Genomic DNA, 8,109 nt, shown 5'->3' on the forward strand with positions numbered 1-8,109 from the left:
TCTGTGTCTCAGTCTCTCTCTGCCCCTCCCCACTCGTGCTCTGTCTCTCTCAAAAATGAATAAACATTTTTTAAAAATTTTAATAAAAATGGAAATTTTTTAAAAAATCAACTTTTAACGTAATGTTGAACAGTGACAAAGATTCTCACTGAAAGGGCGGGCCTACGCCAGCCAACTCCATCTTGTTCTGTGTCCTTCACCTTGACCACACCTCCTCCCCTTGAGTAAACCCTCCCTCACCTGCCTAACAGGACTCAGACCCTTCCCCAGGACCCTTCCCCAGCCAATGGGCTGAGGCCATAGCCATTACCTCACCAACTGCCCCCAGGCCCCAATAAAACCTTTGTCCTTTTGAAACTCGCTCTCTTTCCCTGGTATCTCACCGCTGCATCGGTGCAGGTAGGGGATTGAGCTCGAGCTAACTCGAATAAAGGCTCTTTGCTTTTGCATCGGACTCGGCTCCCTAGGGGTCTTTGGGGATCACAAATTCTGGGCATAACACTCACCTGGATGGAAATTCACTCAGGTTCCTTTGAGGCATTTTTTTTTTTTAGTTTATTTATTATGAGAGAGACAATGCGAGTTGGGTAGGGACACACACAGAGAGAGAGACAGAGAGAGAGAGAGAGAGAGAGAGAGAGAGAGAATTCCAAGCAGCCTCCACATCATCAGCACAGAGCCCGATAAAACTCACCAATGGCAAGATCAGGACCTGAGTCTGACACTTAGCTGACTCACCCAGGCACCTTCCTTTAAGCCTGAAACTGGCCCTCACCCTGTGTTCAGCCTGCCAAGCCAGCTTCAGCAGGATTCCTGCTAAATCATCCTTCCACCCTTGCTATAGGATCACCTTGGATATCTGATCAGGTTTCTCATCCCCCACCCTTGAAGTCTAAATCTGATGGGCCTTTAGCAAGAATCCTGTTAGGTTGGTTTAACCAGAATCCTCCTCCCCTTGATGTGTCCTCTTAGGAATTTTTCAGCCACTGACCACCACTCTTCTCAGTGGCTGTAAATGCCCAGCTATCTTTACTGTATTTAAAGTTGAGTCAGCTGTCTCTCCCCTACTGCAATACCTCCATTACAACTGTCCCGCGAGGTCTTCCTTAACCACTTTAGCAAGTGTCAGAATATTTTTTCTCTTTATCAATGACTGTTGCTCAAGCTTCTAATCGTAAAAAATGCCCCAGTTCATCTAGAGTCCCGGAGGTGAGATTATTGTGCTAAGGAACAAAACAGAAGTTAAAGTTTTGCATCTGGTCAGAGAGCTCCATTGCTGTCTCCTTTGCACGCATAGAAATAAGATATCATTGCACTAAATACAGACACGGGTTTCTTCCAGGTAACCATTTAAAACATGCCAGTTTTGTAACCCTGCTTTGTCACTCCTTCTCCTTCTTCTTTCTTAATACACTACTGGATTCTCAAATCAAAAACAGGGGCGGGGGTGGGGGGAGAAAAATGGAAGTGGCCTCAAACTGCTGTTGCAATACTTTTCCCACATTTTGGGCACTTCTCCTTTCCAGAACCTGAGTGCAGCCACATCTTAAGCTGGGGGAATCTCAACACCCCCAGTCTGGCCTGACCACTCTCTCTGTCTCTGTGTCTCTCTGTATCACTCTCTGTCTCTCTCTATCTCCTTCTCTGTGTCTCTCTGTGTATTTCCGTTTCTCTGTATCTCTGTCTCCATCTCTGTCTCTCTGTTTCTCTCTGTCTCTCTCTCTTCCTCTCTCTGTTTCTGTCTCTCTCTCTCTGGATCTCTCTCTCTCTGTGTCTCTGTCTCTCTCTCTCTGTCTCTCTGTATCTCTCTCTGTCTCTGTCTCTCTGTCTCTCTCTGTCCCTCTGTGTGTCTCTCTCAGTCACTATATCTCTCTGTCTCTGTCCCTCTGTATCTCTCTCTGCCTCTGTCTCTCTCTCTGTCTCTCTGTCTCTCTCTGTCCCTCTGTATCTCTCTCTGTCTCTCTCTCTTTGTCTCTCTCTGTCCCTCTGTATCTCTCCCTATCTATCTCTCTGTCTCTCTCTCTCTGTCCCTCTGTATCTCTCTCTCTGTCTCTCTGTCTGTCTGTCTCTGTTCCTCTGTATCTCTGTCTCTCTCTGTCCCTCTGTATCTCTCTCTGTCTCTCTGTCACTCTCTCTGTCTGTCCCTCTGTATCTCTCTCTCTCTCTCTCTCTCTCTCTCTCTGTCTCTCTCTGTCTCTGTCTCTCTCTGGCTGTCCTGCATCTGCAACCCTAACAGCTGACTAGGAGCTTCCTGTTTTAACTAGGGGTTGGGGAGAGATGGGGATGCCCCTGACTTCATTCCTCCTGCTGTCTGCTGCTCTCCACTGGTCATGGCTGTTAGTCAATCCTGCACTGTCCTCCCAAAGTGGAGAGAAAAGGAAGAAAAGGAAGGGCAGAGGAGCTTGCAGAGGCTGGAAAAAGGAGAAAGTCACTCACTGGAGGACAGAGTGCACATTGCGTTGACGTCGCTAGAAGAGTGGCACAGGAGGAGTACTGGTGGAAGATGCTGTTTTTCTGGAGGAACAATAGAGCTGGTGCAGGGGTGGGGCGGGACAAGTGCATACAGTGATGATTTTGATGCTTCCTGGGAAATAAGTCATGTGGTTGCAAAAGCCATCAGTCCCGAAATCTGAATCACACGTCCTCCACCCAACACTCTCCCCAGAGAGCCTCACTCTTCCAGAAGGGAAGGGATATGACTCCTCTTCTGTGCTGCAGTTGGTCAGCCCATGGGTCCCTCTCTAGATCCTCTTCCTGCTTCCAGAGGCCATGGGACGCAAGCCCATCCTCTGCTGGGAAGCTGGATCAAAGGGTCTTTACACCCTTTTCAGAGCTGACCGCTGGCTGTCTAGGAATCCAGGAACACCGGTGGAGGTTGTGACTTCATACCCTTTCAAAGATGTGCTGTAGCCTCCCAGTGACAGCCTGTAATGTTATATCCTTTATTCAGATAAAGTACCCAACCCTACTGATGCCCACCCCTCCACAATATTTTAATCTGGTTGTGTGGTTCATTCCTCATACCTGAACAGGAAAGCAGCCAAACTCTGGGCCAGGTAAGAAGAAATCCCATCTCTGGAAACTCGGCCCCACACGGCAGACCACTTACTTTGGAGGGGGGGCCTCCCCTCCCTCCACCCTCACTTAGGGCCACAAATGCCTCATCAAAACCCATCCACAAGAAGGCTCCTGAAAAGTCACCTTCAATTGTTTAGAAATGAAGAGACATTAGAAACTATCCCTTTAACTGGGACTCCGAAAGGTTGGCTTGCTCAGGGTTTAAAAAACTTGCATGTCTAGACCACCAGTACTCAAAATATTTGGTCTCAAGTCCCCTACACTTTCTCAAACAAGAGAACTCCAGATGGCTTTTGTGTGAGGATCATATCTGTCAATATTCGTGGTGTCATAAATTAAAACTAGGAAAGATGTTAACTAAATTATTACTTTATTTTAGGGGCACCTGAGTGGCTCATAAACGTTAAAAAATTAATTAAAATAATAATAAACACATGAACCTAAGTAACATGTTTTTCTTAAAAGTAATTGCTTCCTCAAACAAATTGCTAGTAGGAAGAGTACCATTGGCTTACATTTTGCATAGCTCATGAATGTCCAACTTAGTGAAAAATAGCTGAGTTCTCACACTGGCTCCTGTGTTCAGTCTGTTGCAATATCATACATCATGCAGCCTACTGACAATTTCATAGCACTCTGTTTTTTCTTTAATTATTGTTAAGTTTATTTATTTATTTTGAGAGAGAGAGGGTAGAGTAGGAGTGGAGGGGGAGTGAGAGAGAGAATCCCAAGCAGGCTCCACAGTCAACACAGAGCCTGACACAGAGCTTTATCTCACGAGCTGTGAGATCATGACCTGAGTGGAAATCAAGAGCCAGACTCAAGAGACTGAGCCACCCAGGTGCTTCTGATGACTTCAAATTATTATGAAAATAGTTTTAACCTTGCAGATGCCCTGAAAGGATGCCAGGGCCCCACAGGGTTTCCCTGACCACATTTTAAGAACTGTAGCTGTACATCTGGGGTGAGGTCTCCCAAACTCTACGTGCTGCTTTCACATCCTATGTCATTATTGCACATCATTATGTTAACCTCTGACCTATCAAACAAAATCAAAATTTTGTTAGAGCTTCATAGAGAAACCTGGAGACTGTATTAGAGATGACGAGACTGAAAAGAGAAGTTGGATGAGTCACTTCAAAAAGATGGCCAGTGCTCTCCTCAAAGACACTGAACCAGAATTACGGAAGACAGGTTCATATGTGACGTGGGTCGTGCATTCACAGAGCCTGGTGCTCCAGATGGGAGCTGTGCTTTGGGCACCGAACTGTTTTTCCCATGGAAACTCTATGTGATACACCCCAGGGGTGAAAAACCATTAATTTAATGGTAGTTAGGTCATGCAGTTGGGGCCAACCAGTGAGCTGGGGATTTTTTGTCTTCGCTCCATTATTAGGAAGCCCACAAAGAGAAAGTCCTGCAGGAGGGGAGCTTGGGTCCTGGACCCACAGAACGAAGAGTGGGCTCTGCAAAACTGGGTGCTGCCCATCTACCCCTTCATTTTCCTGCTTCTCAGGGCCACTTAACTCTGTTTTGCTCCACGTTCTCCTGCCTAAGCCCTCTGCTCCGTTACTAAAGGAAGGTGCTCGTTTCTTCCAATTTTAATCCAGATATGAGGAATACAAATACAAAATTGCTAGGCACCCACAAACCCCTGGGTCTAGCACATCAAAAGAAAAAAAAAGGCAGGGGAAGGGTATTCAGTTGATTCCAGGGCTGTGGAGATTTTCCAGTGTTAAGAAATTGCTTAACCTTGTGCAATGTTGGTGGAATTGTAAATCAGTACTGCTACTATGAAAACAGATAGGGAAGTTCTTCAAAAGATTAAAAACAGGGGTGTCTGGGTGGCTCTAGTCGGTTGAGCGTCCGACTTCAGCTCAGGTCATGACCTCTCGGTTCACAAGTTCGAGTTCAAGCCGGGCATCAGGTTCTGTGCTGACAGCTCGGAGCCTGGAGCCTTGTTCAGGTTCTGTCATTTCCCTCTCTCTCTGACCCTCCCTGCTTGTGCTATGTCTCTCTCTCTCTCAAAAATAAATAAGCATTAAAAATTTTTTTTAAAAATTAAAAATAGAACCACCATATAAGCTAGCAATTCTGAGTATGTATCCAAAGGAAATGAAAATCATGTTGGAGAGATATCTGTATCCCCATGTGCATTGAAGCATTATCACAAAGGCCAAGACATGGAAACAACCTAAGCATCCATCAACAGATGAATGGATAAAAAATATGTGATATATAGGTATAGATGATAGATGATATAGATATACATATACATATAGATTCAGATATAGGTACAAAGATATCACTATATATATATATATATATATATATATATATATATATTCAAACATTTAAAAAAAAAAAAAAGGAAATCCTGCCATTTGCAACAACATGGATGGACCTTGAGGGCATTATGCTAAGTGAAATAAGTCAGACAGAGAAAGATTAGTGCTGTATGATCTCACTTCTATGTGGAATCTAAAACAACAACAACTCAGGAAAAGATCAAATTTGTTACCAGAGGCAGGGGCTGGAAGATGTGGGAGAATTGGATAAAGATGAGCAAAGGTACAAACTTTCTGTCTTGCAATTATATGATAAATACTGAGAATGTAAGGTACATCATGATGACTATAGTCAGTACTTGTGTATGTTATACTAAGAGAGTATATCCTACTTTCTGTTGCTAAGAGAGTAAATCCTAAAAGTTCTCATCACAACAAACAAAAACATTTTGTTCTTTTATTTGTATTCACATGAGCTGATGAATGTTCACTAAGCTTATCTTGGCAACCATTACAAAATATACATAAGTCATTATGTCATACACCCTAAACCTACACAGTGTTGTGTGTCAGTTATATCTCAGAACACTGGGGGAAAAGGAACTGGTTAGTATCATTCACTATACTGATAGGACAAAAGCACAAAAACAATCACGTGGTCATCTCCATAAAAGCTAATGATATACTTAATAAAATTCAAGATCTTTATTGATTTTTTATTCATCTATTATTGATTCTTAAATACTTTTTAAAATAATCGTCATGTGACCAAGTACATAACATGACAAACATGTCTATCATCACTTGTTATGGATTGCACTGATATGTTGGAGTCCTTTTTAAAAATTTTTTTAATGTTGGGTGCCTGGGTGGCTCAGTCGGTTGAGTGTCCCACTTCAGCTCAGGTCATGTCTCACAGTTTGTGAGTTTGAGCCACGCATCAGGCTCTGTGCTGACAGCTTGCTCAGAGCCTGGAGCCTGCTTCAGATTCTGCGTCTCCTCTTTCTGCCCCTCCCCCACTCATGCACTGTCTCACTCTGTCTCTCAAAAATAAATGTTAAAAAAATATATACAAAAATAAAATAATTTTTTTAATGTTTATTTATTTATTTTGATAGTGAGGGAGGGGAAGGGCAGAAAGAGAGAGAGAGTGGGCGAGAGAGAATCCCAAGTAGATTCTGCACTATCAGCACTGAGCCCCACACAGGGCTCGATCTCACAACTGTGAGATTATGACCTGAGCCAAAATCAAGAGTCAGGCGTTCAACCGACTGAGCCACCCAGGCACCCTTGATGTGCTGGAGTCCTAACTCACAGAACCTTAGAAGGTGACCTTATTCAGAAATATGCTAGTTGCAGAGGTTATTACTTAAGAGGAGGTCATACTTGAATGGAGTAGACCTTAGTCCACACACAAGGCAAGGCTTGACTGATTCGGCCAGTAAAGATACAAAGGAGCCATGTTCAGGTTCAGATACCTGATCACTTACAGCAAAAAAAAGAGTACCCAAAAGTGCCAGCTCCCCAGGCTCTCATCCCACATACCAAAATGAGAACATCCCAGCAAAAGTAGCAAGGGTGGTGGTGTGCCTCATAGCAGAGGCAGCTAGGCAGTTTTATATTCTGCAGCTCCATTCAGAGCAGGTTAGGGCAGAAAGCCCCACACCTCACTAAAACCCAGGAAGTCCTGAGAAACTGCCCCATGACAGCCTCCCTGGGGAGTCAGAGAGGTTAAGTGGGAGATGGCCCATTAACAGCCTTTCACAGTCTTACTGCAGTATCCTGTTCTAGGGTGATCACAAGGCTTGCTGTCAAGATTCAGATGAGCTATGGTTCAAGCCTGTATGGATTGAATAAATGCTTGTGTCCCCCCAAAGGAACATGTTGAAGCTCTAACCCCCAATGTCAGGGTATTAGGAAGTGGGGCCTTGGGTATATAATTAGTGTCAATGAAGTCACCATCTGATGAGGAGTTAGTGCCCTCATCAGAACAGAAACAGAGGAAGATCTTTCTCTGTCTCATGAGCACAAAGAAGAGGTCATGAGGTCACAGTGCAAGATGATGGCCACCCTGCAGCAACACCAGAATGAAGCCTACGTCAGTGGCACCCTGGTCTCAGACATGTAGGCTCCAGAGTTGTGATATGTGATTTCTGTGGTTGAAGCTGCCCAGGCTGGACTTCTCACAGCAGCCCAAGTTCATGGACTCTGTGTCTGGAGTGTGTCTCCAGGGCACCACGGTAGAACCACACACCTTCAATCCCCTCCCTCCAGCAGGTCTCCAACCTTCACCTTCATGGGTTGCAAATGCATTCTGGGTGACACAACTCAGATCGGTTAGCCCTTGGGCACTCACTTTTCTGGAATACCCCAGCAGGGCAGACTGTCTTGTTCTCCCTGGTTTCTCCAGTTTCCTTTATTCCAAACTATTAAAGCATATTTGCAGTCCACTTCACACACACTCTCCACCCCACCTGCCTCTTCCAGGAGTCAGCACCAAGGTTTGCAAATATAAGTCCACAACCAGTATCTGTTAGATTATATGCATTAGTTTAAAAGGATTCAATCTGGAGGCACCTGGCTGGCTCAGTCCAAAGAGCAAACTGGTGCCCCAGTAACTCAATTAGGACACTGTCTACTGGAGTTAATGTCAAATCTCACCAGTTAAGGGCTCAGTCACACAAGGCCTCCCCACATCAGATAACAATCTCCAAGTTAAGATTGTCACTCGTCCTTCTCAATG

The sequence above is a fragment of the Prionailurus bengalensis genome, chromosome A1 (genome assembly GCF_016509475.1).
Source record: "Prionailurus bengalensis isolate Pbe53 chromosome A1, Fcat_Pben_1.1_paternal_pri, whole genome shotgun sequence".
Classification (NCBI taxonomy): Eukaryota; Metazoa; Chordata; class Mammalia; order Carnivora; family Felidae; genus Prionailurus; species Prionailurus bengalensis.